This window comes from Monodelphis domestica, chromosome 7 (assembly GCF_027887165.1).
Source record: "Monodelphis domestica isolate mMonDom1 chromosome 7, mMonDom1.pri, whole genome shotgun sequence".
Classification (NCBI taxonomy): domain Eukaryota; kingdom Metazoa; phylum Chordata; class Mammalia; order Didelphimorphia; family Didelphidae; genus Monodelphis; species Monodelphis domestica.
Window position 1 is genome coordinate 220,889,506 of NC_077233.1, and position 16,279 is coordinate 220,905,784.

General features: G+C 41.4%; 1 long non-coding RNA gene across 1 annotated transcript in view; it reads right to left on the reverse strand.

Moving 5' to 3' along the window:
- Positions 1-319: 319 nt before the first annotated feature.
- Positions 320-16,279, reverse strand: part of LOC130455400 (uncharacterized) — a 30,610-nt gene continuing 14,650 nt past the window's right edge. The window contains exon 3 of the long non-coding RNA XR_008913344.1: positions 320-6,750. This is a non-coding gene — a long non-coding RNA (uncharacterized LOC130455400). The remainder of the gene's footprint in view (positions 6,751-16,279) is intronic.

Here is a 16,279-nt window from a genome sequence, read left to right on the forward strand (position 1 = left end):
ACTATTCATAAGCAGAGGACAAACTGTGGGAGTAGAAACACCGAGGAAAAGCAACTGCCCAACTACAGCGGTTGAGGGGACATGACAGAGGAGAGACTCTAAACGAACACTCTAATGCAAAAACAACATGACAATGGGTTCGAATCAAGAACACATGTGATATCCAGTGGAATCACGCGTCAGCTATGGGGGGTAGGGGGGAGGAAAAGAAAATGATCTTTGTCTTTAATGAATAATGCTTGGAAATGATCAAATAAAATATTATTTAAAAAAAAAAAGAATCATTACTAGGCAATTAAAGTTAGGTGACTTGCCCAGGGATACACAGCTAGGAAGTATCTGAAGCCACCTTTGATCCATATCCTCCTGGCTCCCTCCAGGCCTGGTGCTCTAACCACTGTACTACCTCGCTGCCCTGTTATTTTTTGTTTTTACATCATCTTGTCTTCCCAAGTTATCCAAATGTACCAATTTTCAACAAAAGGAGCAAAGTCTGTTATATATAAACCAGTTAGCTTTGGGATTATATGCCCTCATCCCATCCAGTACCTACCACAATGTCTTGTTTCTAGGGGGTGAAGGTCAATTTAGAAACCTAGAGTCTGTAAACTTTGGGGAAAATATTTTCTAGCAGTTTTTTAATATAATTGGTTTATGTGGTAATCCTTTGTGTTTTAATTATGCATTTTAAAGCATGATGCTAGGGCAGCAGTAGGGCAGCACACTTCCCAGCTGTGACCATAGGCAAGACCCTTATTTCCCCCTTGCCTATCTCTTACTACTCTTCTGCCTTGGAACCAATACTTAGTACTGATTCTAAGACAGAAGGTGAGGGTTTAAAAAAAAACATGATGCTGAGGAGTCCATAGACTTCACCAGAATGCCAAAGGGATTCATGGCACACACTTGTTGGTCATCCTTCATTTTTGAAGAGCACCAATGACACCAAGGAATGATGTCTTGACTTGTGTGAGAATTGGATTTAAGTGAAGCCATCAGCCTTACCTTCTCCCGGAGTCATCAAAGTCCAATGGCAAGGTAAAAATCGGGCCAACTGGTGATGGCCTGGGATGTAGTGGAAGATCTTGGCATCTTCCATATCTGACCAGGTCAAGCATAGTTTCAATATGCCTTCATGGCCATTAGAACATCCACCTATTCTACCAGAGAGTCTTCACATACTTGGGATAGATATCTTCCTAACTCACCGATAGGTGATTACATGCAACCTGGTTTAGCCTGTCTACCCAGACAGTTTCACCAGGATGTGGACACTCTAGATTTGTGTTGACAAACTTATGGCATGCATGCCAGAGGGAGTTACTCCTCTGCCCCTCTCCACAGACCTGAGCACATTTTTCACTTCACTCACCTTGTTGCCCAGCAGCCCAATGGGAGCACTTCCTCCCTCCCCTGTCTGGGGCTAGGGGGTGACTCACATGTGCCATGAGGGTACAGTTTGGGTACTCAGTATCTAAAAGGTTTATCATCTCTGCTCTAGATGTTATAGCTTCTTGGAGCCACAATTTGGTGAGAATTGAGTCAGGTGGATACCAAAGAATGGATGAGCAGCCCTGAAAAGGGCTCAATAAACCCTCACGCTAGAGGTTCCAGTCCTCCTTGAACACCCCCATATACTCCAGAAAGGTTAAGAACTCTCCACTCTAATGGAATATGCCAGGGATCCATGCTTGGCCCTGTGCTGCTTAATACTTTTTATAATAGTTAGATAAAGGGATGGATAGCATGCTTACCAAATTGAGAGATGATGCAAAATTAAGAGGAAAAGCTAAGGTGTCAGATTAGAGGACCCAAAAAGGACGCAGTTGTCACTGTCAACTGTGAACACTGAAATTTTATAGGGATAAATGGAAAGTCTTCCATTCAGGTACAAAAAGTCAACATCCTTAGTACTGAACAGGAAAGATATGATTAGATATCAATTTAGCCACATAAGAACCAGAGGTTTTAGGGGTCTGCAAACTCAAAATAAGTGTAACAGTCCAGCCTTCCTTCCACTAACAAAAAGCTCATTCAGGGTATCCTCAGAAGTTTTAGGTACAATTTTGAGATTTAGTAGCTACTTTAAACTTTAACCTCTGTTAATCCCGCCTATTATACAGGCTATCCTAAAGTCTTAGTCTTAATTAGTTTTAGTGCAGTCTTTAAGTGTAAAATTTAAATTCATACTTCAAGACTGTACTAAAACTTTTGGAACACCCTTCACAATAGGCTAGATTAACACAGGTAGAGTGCCTCAGTCAAAACTTAACATTCTGCTCCCCTTCTCTATGTTTTTTTTCACAATTCCATGCCTGGAATGAAGTCCTTCTTTCTTCCTACCTCTTAATTTCCTTCAAAGTTCAAATCAAATTATTTTGTATTCACTTTATATTTAATTTACTATTTGTATATTCTTTGTGTCCCCTCCCCAATAGGATATAAGTTACTTGAAGGCAGTGACTGTTGGGTGATTGTATTTCCTATGCCTTGCATACCACCTGGGACATTGGAGGAGCTTAATAAGTACTGCTTGAATTGATGAATAAATGAATGAAAAGGAAGGATGAGAGCCCCACTGTACTCTGGCCTGCTATGACACTACATTTGTAGTACCAGAGTCAGTTTTAGGCATTGAATTGGAAGAATGATGTGGATAAGTTGTAGAGGATTCAATAAGGCCAGTCATAATGATACCCTCCTAAAGATGATGGTCTATAACCCTGTTGGCAAACCTATGGCACACATGCCGGAGGAGGCTGCTCCACTCCCCCTATTCATCACCTGAGGATATTTCTCTCATCACCTGCCCCTATGCCCAGCAGCCCAATGGGAGTGCTGCCTCCCTCCTCTCTCTGGGGCAAGGGTGCAGCTCACATAAGGGGTGAGGGTGCAGTTTGGGCACTCAGTATCTAAAAAATTCACCATCCCCGGTCTATAAAGACTGGTTGAGGGAACTGGGGCTCTTTAGCATTCAGAGGAGAAGACAGTTGAGGCATGTTAGCTGCCTTCCAGTACCTGAAAAGTTAGAAACCAAATTAGGCTTGTCCTATTTGGTCCCAGAGGGCACAATAGCAACAATGTATGAAAATTAAAAGGGAAAAAAAACAGATTTAGGATTTATATAAGGAGCAACTTCCAGTGATTAGAACTGTCTAAAAGTGAAATAGGCTACATTGGAATACAGTGAGTTTCCTGTTGTGGAAGGTCTTCTAGCAAAATCTGGATGGCCACTTGTCAGGAATATAAACGAGATTCTTATCAAGGTATAAGTTGGACTAGATGGCCCCTAAGGTCCCTTCCAACTTAGATTCTGTGGATATTGTAAGTGCAAAGAATCTCAGGGTAGGCAGTCCAATCAGAATTTCAGACCAGACTTGGGGTGTCCTCATAGCACATCCTTCAATTTGACTGCTCCCCACCCCCTGGACCAAGAAAGATAGTCAAGCTGCCTTGCCACTGACAGGGGAAGAAGCAGAGCTGTCTGTCTTCCCCAAGCTTATTTTCCATAATAGGTTTAAAATATTAATGGATGGTCAGCTTAACACATTAGCCGTGTCAGATGATTTAGCATAAATTAACTCATACTGGCAGAAAGGCTTTAAAAATATATCTTTCAGTCCTTCCCACCCTCAACCCTCTTTTAAAAAATGTTCGCCAGCCCTTCCTCCTGCTCCCTGAGACAAAAGGGCAGCAGCCACTGTAAGAAGTATGGTCAAGGTATTTCTGGGTAGCTTTACATTTTCCCCCAAAAGTCGCCTGGCCTACTGCCTGATTTCTTTGGGTCCCTGTCTAATTTCGTCTAATCCCTAGACTGGTAATTTGACATGGCTGAGTGAATTCTTTTCCTAAATTGGAATCCAGGTGTCAAGGTGATTAAAATAATTCAGAGTCTCCCATCATTTCCTAGTTCCCCCTCCCGTTCCATCCCCAACAGCCTCCTTCCATTGAGCACTCACATTTGAATACTACCCAGAATTTGAAAACTCTGCAGTTTCAGGTACAATAAAAATAATAATGCCTCACATTTGTATTGTGCTTCTTTACTTTCCCAAAGCTCTTTGCACATATCTCATTCTCTCCTTACAGCCCTCAAGGTAAGGGTCATTATCAGCTCTAGATCAAAGATGGATGGATGGATGGATGGATGGATGGATGGATGGATGGATGGATGGATGGATAAAATATATTGTATTAAAACATTGTCTATGTGTCAAGTACTGCAGATACAATACAAAAGCCAGATGGTCTCTGCCCTCAAAAAGCTTACCTTTTAAAAGAGTAGCATATGGGGAAGTGGTTCCTAGAAAGAAAGATTTTGGTTTACAAAGTCATTGAGACGGTGAATAGAGCCAGGAGAGTTAACTGACATGTCCTAATTTTATTACTATTCCCATAATATGAAATGTGAAATAGGATTCAGGGGAAGCTGGGTTGTTCAGTGGATAAAGAGCCAGGCCTAGAGAAGGGAGGTCCTGGGATCCAATCTGGCCTCAGACACTTCCTAGCTGTGTGACCCTGGGCAAGTCACTTAACTCCCACTAGAGCTCTTCTGTCTTGATACCTAGTTTGTTTCTGAGGCAGAAGATAAGGGTTTTTTAAAAAAAGGAAAGAAAATGGGACTCAGTGGAGGGGGGAAAACATATGTGTTACAGCATTGGAAAGATCAAGAAAAGAGACAATGAAATTTGAAGCATAGCTGGAGTTCAATATGGAGGACTTATGACTTTGTGATCACACAATCATTAATCAAGAAAGTACAAATAAGGAAACGGAGACCTTGAGAATGGCTTCTGAATGGCTTGACCAAGGAAAACAAAATAGCATCCAGTTCCCCTAACTTCCAAACCAGGACTCTTCCCATTAGATAACACTGCCTCCAAGGTATCTAAGAGTATCATATTTGTTTGAGAACTGGGAAAGCAGGGACAGCACTGGAGAGATGGGAAGTAATAAAGCATCTGTGTAACACCTGTGAGTCTCTTCCCAGCTCCCTCTTAAATATCAGCTGTCAGGTAGGGTAACCGGAAGCTTGGGATGCTTTTGCTTCTTGGAATGGACCATCGTAACCAAGAGCCTCCCAGGTCACCTAGGTTCATGAGAACCCCTTGTTACAGCCCTTCTCACCTTCAGAGTACATGGAAATCCCCAGAAAAGAGCCCTCTCCCTTTCTCAGAGCCTTAACCCTGGAACCAGAGGCTCTGACCCTCCCGTACCCTTGCCCAGGCTTCCCCCCTCCCGACTTTTAGCATGTCCAACCTGAAACTTGATCCCGACATGGATCACATACGTGTCCATCCGTGGGATCCACCTGCCCCCCGTGTGATGGCAATGTCATGGTGTGTGGCGACCAGATGATCAAGGGAACCCTATTAAGGGGTGGAGACTCCCCTGGGCAGCTGCCTGCTTCCATCTTCTTGGATGTCTTTTCCCAAAGGCATATGTGAGCTGGCCCTTGTCATCACCTCAGTAACCAAACATCTCCTGGGCCTTTTTTTCGCCTTGTTGTTTTTCACTGGGATTGTCCCAGAACCCTACCTCCCTGACCCTAGGATTTCCTACAAGGCCGCCTGAGACACCAGTCATCTCAGGACTGACAGTGATACTTGAAAGCTACTATCAATCTTCTCTTTATTTCTACTCCCCCAAGTCCTTTTCAGCAGCTTCTCAAATTCATCGGCCTTCCTCTGAGGTTCTTACCTGGGGTCTTGGAATCTTTGTGTCTGTTTGGCAATTTCGATAACTATTTCAATACGGTTGGTTTCCTTTGTAATCCTATGTAGTTTATTTTGTACACTTAAAAAGTGTAGCCAGAAAAAGTGTCCTTTGTCCTCGCCAAGGAAAGGACATAAAGGACCAGGACATAAGAAAGGTTAAAGACTGCTCTAAGCCCAGGAGGTCTCCTGGAAACTAGTCACTCTCCTTCCTTTCCCTCCCCTGCCTTTCCCCCACCCCACCCCAGATCCGGTTCAGCTGCACTGCAGATGAAAGGAGGGTCAAATCTGTTAATCTGCTGAACTGGGGTGGGGGTGGGCTATGAAGCTGGGGAGAAGGGGGTTGGAAGCAAGGGCATGAAAGTCTTAGAGACACTAAATCAGGCTACATGGTCATTAGCTCCAGGAGTGTCAGGAGGTCAGAGGGTAGGAAGGTGAAGACAGGAAAGGTCATTTGTAACATTACCCAAAGCTCCCATCCTCCCACAACCCCATACCAGTTCAGCCATGCCTCCTGAGTAAGGCAGAGAGTCCTGCCCCTTTTCACATCGTCAGTAATTAATAGTCAAGGTATATGGGGTGTTCAAGGAGGACGAATACCTCTGACTTGCCCTCTTCAGGCTGCTTATCCCCCTGTGGTGCCCACCTGTCTCCCACTCTCACCTGTGGCTCCAAGAAGCTGTAGCATGCCTAACGGCCACAGCCCTGGAAAACCATTTCAGCAGCCAGATTGAGGACAACCAACAGGTCTCAAGATTTCCCCTGTGGAAGAATGGGTAGATGAGAACAATCTGTTTCAACAGCCACGAAGGCAGCTGAAGAGGGTGCTGTAGAGCTTTCGAGCTTGGTCAGACATGGAAGATGCCAAGGTCACCCACTGCATCCCAGGCCATCACCGGTCATCCTGACTTTTTGTCTTACCACTTGGATGACTCCAAAAGGGAAAGTAAGGCTGAAGACATTGTGCAACTCTGCCTCACTTAAATCCAACTCATGACTGTGTCAAGACGTTACCCCTTGATGTCACTGGTCCTCTCTGAAAGGAAAGATGAATAACAGTTAACAGTCAGACCCTGTAGAGGAATCTGCCTCTCCTTGCCCATCATCCTGACCATTGTAGTACATGCTACTTTTTTGAACTACTCTTTATTGGAAGTTGAAAGGATTCGAAAGTAAAAGAAATTACATATAATTGAAAAAAGGGCATTGCTCAAAGATACCTGAGTTCTGCTCCTGACTTTGCTACAAATTGGCCTGTTGATTTTGGGCAAGTCATTTAATTCTTCTGGGCCTCAGTTTCCATATCTGCTAAATGAGGGGATTGATTAATATGGCCTCTAAGATCCCCTTCACACACAAATCTGTGATTTGCCCATTGGTTGTTTCTCCACTATGGACAAGGGGAAAGAGGATTGAACTTAGAGCAGGGATATGCTGGAGCCAACTCATACCAGCCTCTGAAAGCTGGTTGTTAAATTTTTAGTACAAACATTTACACTACAGAAATCAGCAAAAGCTATAAATCAAGGCTTGATTTATTGCTATTTTGAATGCCTGGGCTAATGAAATGATAAGGAAAATGTTACTAATATAGATTAAACTTAAAGTTGTGTCCTACATACTTTTTTTCCAATGAGAATCAGTTGTCAATCACTTATAGGAACACTCCTGAGAGTCAAAAGACTTTGGTTTAAGTTACATCTCACTGTTAGCTAGATGATGCGGTGGATAAAGCAAATGGATCCAGAGTCAGGAAAATATGAGTTCAAATCTGATCTCAGACACTTAACCAGCTATATGAGCCTTGCAAGTCATTTAACCTCTGTGTACCTCATTTTCTTCAACTGTAAAATGGCAATAATAATAACACCTACCATACAGGGTAGTTGTGAAGATTGAGTAAGATATTTGTAAAATACTTAGTATGGTGCCTAATAAATGCTTATTCCTTTTCCTCCCTGTCACTTGCAGGCTGTATAATCTTAGGCAGTTCAACTTTTCTGACCTCAGGTCTCTTATCTATAATAATAGTTCATCTGTATAAAAGCAGAGATCTGTATTACATGACTTCTTGAGATGCCTTTCAGTTCTTAGTTCTGTGTACTTGAATACAATCAAAGAAGATACAGGGATATGCTTGGGTTGGGGAAAGTCACAACCAAAGCTCAGCACCATTGTTTTTTTAAACTCTTACCTTCCGTCTTGGAGTTAATACTGTGTATTGGCTCCAAGGCAGAAGAGTGGTAAGGGCTGGGCAATGGGGGTTAAGTGACTTACCCAGGGTCACACAGCTGGGAAGTATCTGAGGCCAGATTTGAACCTAGGACCTCTGTCTCTAGACTTGGCTTTCAATCCACTGAGCTACCCAGCTGCCCCCGCAGCACCATTTTTAAAGAAATCCCCATGACTTGAAACTTCCTCCAGCATAGCCAATCCCCATCCTTACTAGGCCAAACCTAGGATCCAGTGGACCTTAGCTCTTCCCATTCTCCAACCAATCATTAATTTATCCATTTAATAAGCATTTTTAACCCCCCTGCCATGCAAGAGTATGGGAATATGAAGATGAAAAATAAATTGGCCTTTTCCTTAAGAGTTTGTAATCTGATGGGAATGGAGGGGAGGGGAGAGAAGAAAAGAACATACACACAAAATAAAGTATGAAGCTGACACAAAGGAATTTCCAGAGAGAAGGGTACTACTAACTGGGGAAAGTACTTTAGGTTTCTGATAGGAGGTGTTACTAACTTAGATTTTGAAGGAAGCTAGTGATTCTGCACGTTAGAAGTAAGGAAGGAGTACATTTATAGGCATGACATATAGCCTGGGCAAAGTCACAGACCAGAGATGGTATATCATGTATGGAAAACTACAAGCAGATCAGTTTGACTAGAACATAATAGGCAAAGGGAGTTGGTATGAAATAAGTCTGGAAAAGTAAGCAAGAGCTTAAGTAAGCATTAGAAAAAAGCTTAAAAGTAAGCATTCATTCCTTGAATGCCATTGTTTTCTTGATTAGAGAAGACACATGGTTGGATTTGTCCTTTAGGAATATCAATATGGTAGCTCTGTGGAGGATGGACTGAAGATGGGATAGGTTGAGAACAGAAAGGTCAATAATGAAATTATTAAAGGCTTCCTATTGTTTGGGTGGTTAAGCAAGAAGTGATGAGAACCTGAAGCAGGGTGGGGGCTATGAGAATGAAGAGAAGATAGTGATATATTGTGAAGGCAGTAGTCACAAGACTTAGTAACTGATTGGATATGACAGATCTTGTTGTTTGTCCTTCATTTTTAGAGGACTAATGACATCATGGGGTGATGTAATGACTCATGTATGAATTGGATTTAAGTGAAACAGAGTTGCCCAAAGTCTTTGGTCTCACTCTCTCTTCCAGAGTCATCCAAATCCAATGGCAAAAGAAAAGCCACTGGATTTGGCCAATGGCAATGACCTGGGAAGCAGTAGATAACCTTGGCATCTTCGACGTCTGACCAAGCTTTAAGCACTTCACAGTGCTTGTTTTAGCCACCCTCATAACAACTGGAACAAATTGTTCTCAACCACTGGAAGAAGTCATCGCATTCTTGGGCCAAACACCCCACTAACTCATTGACATATTTGGTGCAGGTAAGGGAGAGGGAAGAGCAGAGGATGATAGGTAAGGAAGAGGGAAGAACAAAGCATAACTCTAAGGTGGTGAGCCTGGATGACTGAAGAGATTGAAAATGCTCTCAAGAAAAATAGAGGAGTTTGGAGAAGAAAGACAATGGAGAGAGAATGAGTTCTACTTTGGATAGGTTGAGTTTGAAATGGCCACAAGTCATCTAACTGGAGATGCCCAAAAGGTAATGTATGACTAGAGCTCAGAAAAGAAACTAGGGCTATATATATATAAAGATCTGGGAGCTGTCTGCATAGTTATGGTTCTTGAGCTCATGGGAGTTGATGAGATCACTAAATCAGAAAGTGTAAAAAAAGAAGAGAGGAGGGTCTGTGTGAATTCTAGACTTTGGTATAAGGTGTGAGATGATATTGTAAAAAAGAATCCAGAAAGATAAGGGGAGACCTAGGAAAGCAATGGCATGAAAATCCAAGAAAGAGGAAGTTCCCTAAATGAGGGGAATGATCAATAGTGTCAAAAACCAGGCCAAACAGATGAGGACTAAGAAAAACTGTCAGATTTAGCAAGTAAGATTATTGGTAACCTTAGAAAGAAGAGAATGGATAACTGAATAATGAAGTAGGAAGCCAAATTGCAAAGACTTACAAAATAAATAAGAAGCCAGCAATGCCACTACTAGGCATATGCCCAAATGAAGTCAAAGATACAAGAGAAAGAATGCATATATACAAAATTATCTATAGCAGCACTTTTAGTTATAGCAAAGAACTAGAAACAAAACAGGGTTCCATCAATTACAAAATGGCTGAAGAAATTATGGTATAGTCATGGTACACAGTGCCTGGCACATAAGGGGTTTATTGATTGATTTATTGATTGACTAAGCATATTAATGGAATGGAATATTATTGCACCATAAGAAATAACGAATATGAAGGATTCAGAGAAACATCACAAGATTTGTATGAACTAATATACGAAGTATACAAAAGCAGGTGAATAATTTATTCAGTGACCACAATAATCAAAACAAAAAACAATTCTGAAAGACAAAAACTCTGACCAATGTAGAACTTATCATGACTTTAGAGTACCATTGATGAAGCATGCCTCTCATGACAAAGAAGTAATGGACTTAGAAGTTAAGAACAAGACATTATTTTCAGAAACAATGTGTTGGGTTGTTTTAATTGACTATACTTATTTGTATAGAAGGAAAGATATCTGCAGGGCATCCAGCTAGCACAGTGCATAGAGCGCCAGGTCCGAAGTTAGGAAGACTCCAGCCTCAAACACTTATTTGTTGTGTGACCCTGAACAAAACATTTAACCCTGTTTGCCTCAATTTTCTCATCTGTAAAATGACCAGAAGAAGAACATGGCAAACCACTAGCTATGTGAACCCTGAATAAGTCACTTAACTTTTTGCTTTGGTTTCCTCATCTGTGAAATGAGCAAGAGAAGGAAATGGCAAACCACTCCAGTATCTTTGCCAAGAAATCCCCAAATGGAGATTCATAAAGAATTAGGCACAACTGAAATTGATGAACAACGAAGGTATCTATGGGCTGGGGTCAGAGGAAGAGTGGGTAATGAAAGTGATACCCAAAAAATAAGAAAAGAAAGAAAAGAGCATTGATGAAACATTTTTAAAATATACAGTAGAAAGCAGATGGCAGTTTAGAAGGGGCCACAGAAAAGCAGGCAGTTTTGTTGCCATCGTGTTAAATTTAATATACACTTAAAATTTTATGTAACAGAAGTTCGTGGCTTCATATAAATTTCCTTTCCTGTTCTTTGTATTCTGAAATAGTCACATTTGTTGATGTTTAAGTTCATAATAAAAGAACATTTTTTGAAAGAAGAAACAAAAAAGAAGTGAATGGAGTACCAAGAAAAAAATGCTAAGCTGACAGCATTTTTAGGAGCTAAACTTCAAAAGAAGGAGACAGAGGAAGAAAACCTGAAAAGATGGTAAGCTCAAATGAACTTTTTTTTAGTGATGAGGAAGTTCTGGCCATGTTTGTAAACAGGAAGAAAGAAGCCAGTGGAGGAGGAAGAGAGTCTAAAAATGGGGAAAAGGCAAACTCACTGAAAATATGGGAGGGGATGGAACTAAGGAGAGGGGTTATGCCCACTTCAATAGTAGAGCAAAGAAGAAGAGAGTGGAGAATGAAATTGAAATGATTTAAAACTTAGAGCTGAAGAGAAGAGAGAATATAAGATGGATAGTCTCTATTATGTATGAGGTAAGTTCTTTTGTTGAAAAAAGAGGGGGGAAAGTGAGGTAGGGAGCTGCAGGAAAGAAGGTTTAGAACAGATCCTGAAGGAAATAGAATAGGGAATCAATCAGGGAAGAGTAGGAAGATTGGCTTGCATCAGCAAAGGATCAATTGGGATTACATAACATGAATTGGCAGTGGACCCAGTCAATATGATTTTGTGGCTTCTTTCATTGTCATTTAGCAGCATAGGTATAGGAGCAGAGCAGGGGAAGATAGGAGTAATACAAGGCTGGATCCTGGAAAGGGATAAAAGACAACAGGATAAAGGGGAAAAGGATTCTACAGTAAATGAATGAACAAAAAAAAAGAAAGAAAAGAAAAACCTAACCACATACTAAGCATTACCTATGTGCCAAGCACTGTGCTTAAGTGTTAGGGATATACCTCTCTAGTTGCTGTTTGTCCTTCATTCTCAAAGAAGAACAATGACATCACAGGATGATATTCTGACTTTCCAGTGAATTGGATTTAAGTGAGGTGGAGTTGCACAGTCTTCAGTCCCTCTCTTCCAGAGTCATCAAAGTCCAGTGACAAGACAAAAGTCAGAATGATTGGTTATAGCCTGGGTTGCAGTGGATGCCTTTGTTGTCTTCATTGTTCTAAGCCCTCTTCAGTGCCTGCTTCAGCTGCCTTCATGAGTATAAGAATAAATTGTTCTCATTGACCCATTCTGCTACAAATAGAAAAAACAAGACTGTCCCTCCTCTCAAGGAATTCAAGTTCTAATTAGAAGACACTACACATGTGTGCACCATTAGACTATGGACTCCTCCAGAGCAAAGACAAGTTTTCACCTCTCTATGAATCCCCAGTGTTTAACACTATGCTTGGCACATAACTAACTCTTTAAAAAAATCCTTGCCTTCTGTCTTAATATTGTTTCAAAGACAAAAGAGTAGCACGTGCTACCTAGTTGCCTCTTATAACTAGCTCTTAATTTTTTTTTCATTTACTGATATAAGAAAGTTCAGCTACAGGGAAGAAAGAAAGAAAGAAAGAAAGAAAGAAAGAAAGAAAGAAAGAAAGAAAGAAAGAAAGAAAGAAAGAAAGAAAGAAAGAAAGAAAGAAAGAAAGAAAGAAAGAAAGAAAGAAAGAAAGAAAGAAAGAAAGAAAGAAAGAAAGAAAGAAAGAAAGAAAGAAAGAAAGAAAGAAAGAAAGGAAGGAAGGAAGGAAGGAAGGAAGGAAGGAAGGAAGGAAGGAAGGAAGGAAGGAAGGAAGGAAGGAAGGAAGGAAGGAAGGAAGGAAGGAAGGAAGGAAGGAAGGAAGGAAGGAAGGAAGGAAGGAAGGAAGGAAGGAAGATCACCAGAGCTCAGTCTAGACAGAATAGGACTTTTCCCATTAGTTTAATGCAATGACTTCCCTTGAGAGAGAAGGGTTGAATAGGGGAAAGGGAATTATGGCCCCTAAAAGCAGGAATAGGAACTAGGGTTAGGATTCCACTAAGGGAGGGAACTCACTTTTCCACTTCAGTTCTCAGCAACTTCCCTGTAACTTATGCTTTCAGAGAGTTGTATGGAGTAGTGAGAGAGGAAGTGCTCTGCCTAGGAGAGTATGAACATTCTTGCCTGATTTGGGATCTTGAATAAACTCATTAAAAGCCCTACTGATGATGTTTAATCATTTTTCAGTCATGTCTTCATGACTCCCATTTTCTTGACAAAATATCAGGGAGTAGTATGCCATTTCCTTCTCCAGCTCATTTGACAGATGTGGAAACTGAGACAAACAACATTAAGTGACTTGCCTAGAGTCACACAGTAAGTGTTTGAGGCTGGATTTGAACTCATGAAGATGAGTCTTCCCAACTTCAGACCTGGCCCTCTATCTACTGCACCACCTAGCTGCCCCATCTGTTATTTAGTTCATACAGCCAGTATGTATTGGAAGCAAGACTTGAACCTCAGACTTTCTGGCTCTGGGGCCAGCTCTCTATCCACTTCACTATAATGCCTTTGGACTATGTCCTTTGAGATAAATCAGAAAAATGAAAGGTACCAGATTCCCTTTTCCGGGGAGAACGCCAACTGTGCTAGAACCAGATTTTACTGGCTCAAAAGATCAAATCGTTCAGTTTTTGGTGTGAGCATTTATACTTCATAAATCAGCAAATGCTGCCCATCAGGGTCTGATTTATCATTTTGCTGATTGCCTAAAATTGAGAGAGGGAAAAATATTAATAATAAGGATTAAACTTTTTTCAACCCTTACCTTCCATTTTAGAACCAATACTAGGTTTTTGGTTCCAAGGCAGAAGAGGCAGTAAGGGCTAGGCAATAGGCATGAAGTGACTTGCCCAGGGTCACCCAGCTAGGAAGTATTCCGGGTCACATTTGAACCCAGGACCACTCCATATCTAGGTCTGGCTCTCAATCCTGCAGATTTAATTTAAAAAGTGTGTCCTATGTACATTTTTTGAGGAGAGAACCAGTGGTTAACCCTTCACCAGCACATCTCTGCCATTCCTCAGGGTCCAACTGGCCCAACAATGGTTCCCAGTTCACTAGTTATCCCCCCCTAAACTCACCTCTACCCTGATCCTCACCCTCTCCATCAGCTCTCCTACATTGTTGCCCAAGAAGAGATGGATCTTCGGGCTACCCTCCTTTCTAGATTAGTCCTTCTTAGAGCCAAAGCTGATAGGAAAACTATTTCTGGGGCCACAAGCTTCACCTGCTGAGGAAGAACCGAATAACAGAAAGGGGACGGGGCTTTTTATGATTTCATTCCAGAGCCAAATCAGATAAGGATAATTATCCTCTCCTGGGATATTAGGCCGCCCCTCCCCTCTCCCCGCAGCTGACAGCTGTGTTATTGGTTGAATCACTTGGGTCCAGAAATCAAGTATTAATTGTTCCTGTATCTTGGTGACTCCGGGAATAGCAGTGAATGGCTCTTTCTGGAAATTCAAGATCATTTATTTTCAATTTGCTGTTACAGACATGATTCCAGTGGATGAGACCAATTAGAAAGCAAGAAACACACACACACACACACACACACACACACACACACACACACACACCATTAATAACAAGAACAAGGAGATTCTGGACATAGTTGTCAATCTCAGTTCTGGAGGTTTTTAATCAAATCAACAAATATTTCCTGAGCATCTATTATATGCCAAGACCTGGGGTTGGGAGGGAGAGTACTTCCAGGAGGAAATCTATTACAGTCTATTTGGGGAGTCAAGAGACCAACATGGGAGAATTTACCTTAGGAAATATTTCCAAAGGAGTTCCAGTTAGAAGAGTTTTCAGGAGGCAGTATGGTCAGTGTCTAAAGAATTATCTTTGCTAAAAGCTCTGAACGAGTCTACAACAACCAAATAATCCAACATTTATTAAGAACCTACTAGGTGCAGTGGTAGCTCAGGGGATTGAAAACCAAAACTAGAGTCAGGAGGTCCTGGGTTCAAATCTGACCTCAGATACTTCCTACCTTAGTGACCTTGGGCAAGTCCTTTAACCCCCATTGCCTAACCTTTACCACTCTTCTGCCTTAAAACTAATAAATAGTAATGATTTTAAGATGGAAGGTAAGGATTTGGGGAAAATAAAATAATATAATATAAATTTTTTAAAAATTAAATTAAAACTAAAAAAAAAAGAACCTACCATGCTCCAGACACTGTGAAAGGGGATCAACTTGGAATGAGGATCTGGATTCTATCTCTAGCACTCTTTCTAGTAGCTGTGTAACTAGAGGCAGAGTCACTTAGGTTGTCTAAGCCTTTTGTTTTTCAGGCATTTCAGTTACAGCTGACTTTTCAGGACCCCATTTGAGGTTTCCTTGGCAAAGATAGTAGAGTGGTTTGCCATTTCCTTCTCCAGCTCATCTGACAGATGAGAAAACTGAGACAGAGTTAAGAGACTTGCCCAGGGTCACACAGCTAGTGTCTGAGAACAGATAGGAATTCAGGTCTCCCTGATTCCAAGTCGGATGCACTATCCGTTGCACAACCTGGCTGCTAAGTCCTAGTTTCCTCATTTTAAACATGGGGACAATAGTGGTTCCCTGTGGTACCCGCCTCACAGAGTCCTTGTGAAGCCCAAATGAGAGAATTCTTGTAAGTGCTTTGTTAAACCTAAATTATCCAGTGAATGCGAGCTGTTACTCTTACTATGGGATATCCCTTTTCTGGGGGAGTCGGAATAAGAGCATGGCCTTGAGGAACACAAGGACGTGGATAGCTGCCTAACACGGGGGCTCTTCCTCTACCCACATGTGACTGTTTCAGGGAGGGGGAAGGAGAAGGAGGGAAAGAATTTGGAACTCAACATTTAAAAAAACAAACATTAAAATGGTTCTTACATTCAATTGGGAAAAATAAAATATGATTTAAAAAGATGAATGTAATGAACAGAGTGGATTAGTTCCATGTTCACAGGATCCCTGAGAGTAATTGAGGGAACTGAGAGGATAAACCCCATCTTCTTCCACAGGACCTTTCAACCTCCCCACTTCTTTCTGTCTTTGAGCACGGACTGGCACTAGACAACAACAGGATTTAGAAAATAAGAATAAAAAGTCATGACAAATTAAATGGCAAAATACTGTATATACATGATTGCTTCTGCTCCTCCCAGGAACTGTGGGTGAGAAGTGTTGCTATTCTCTCTGTTTTATACACAAGGAACATAAGTTTGAGAGA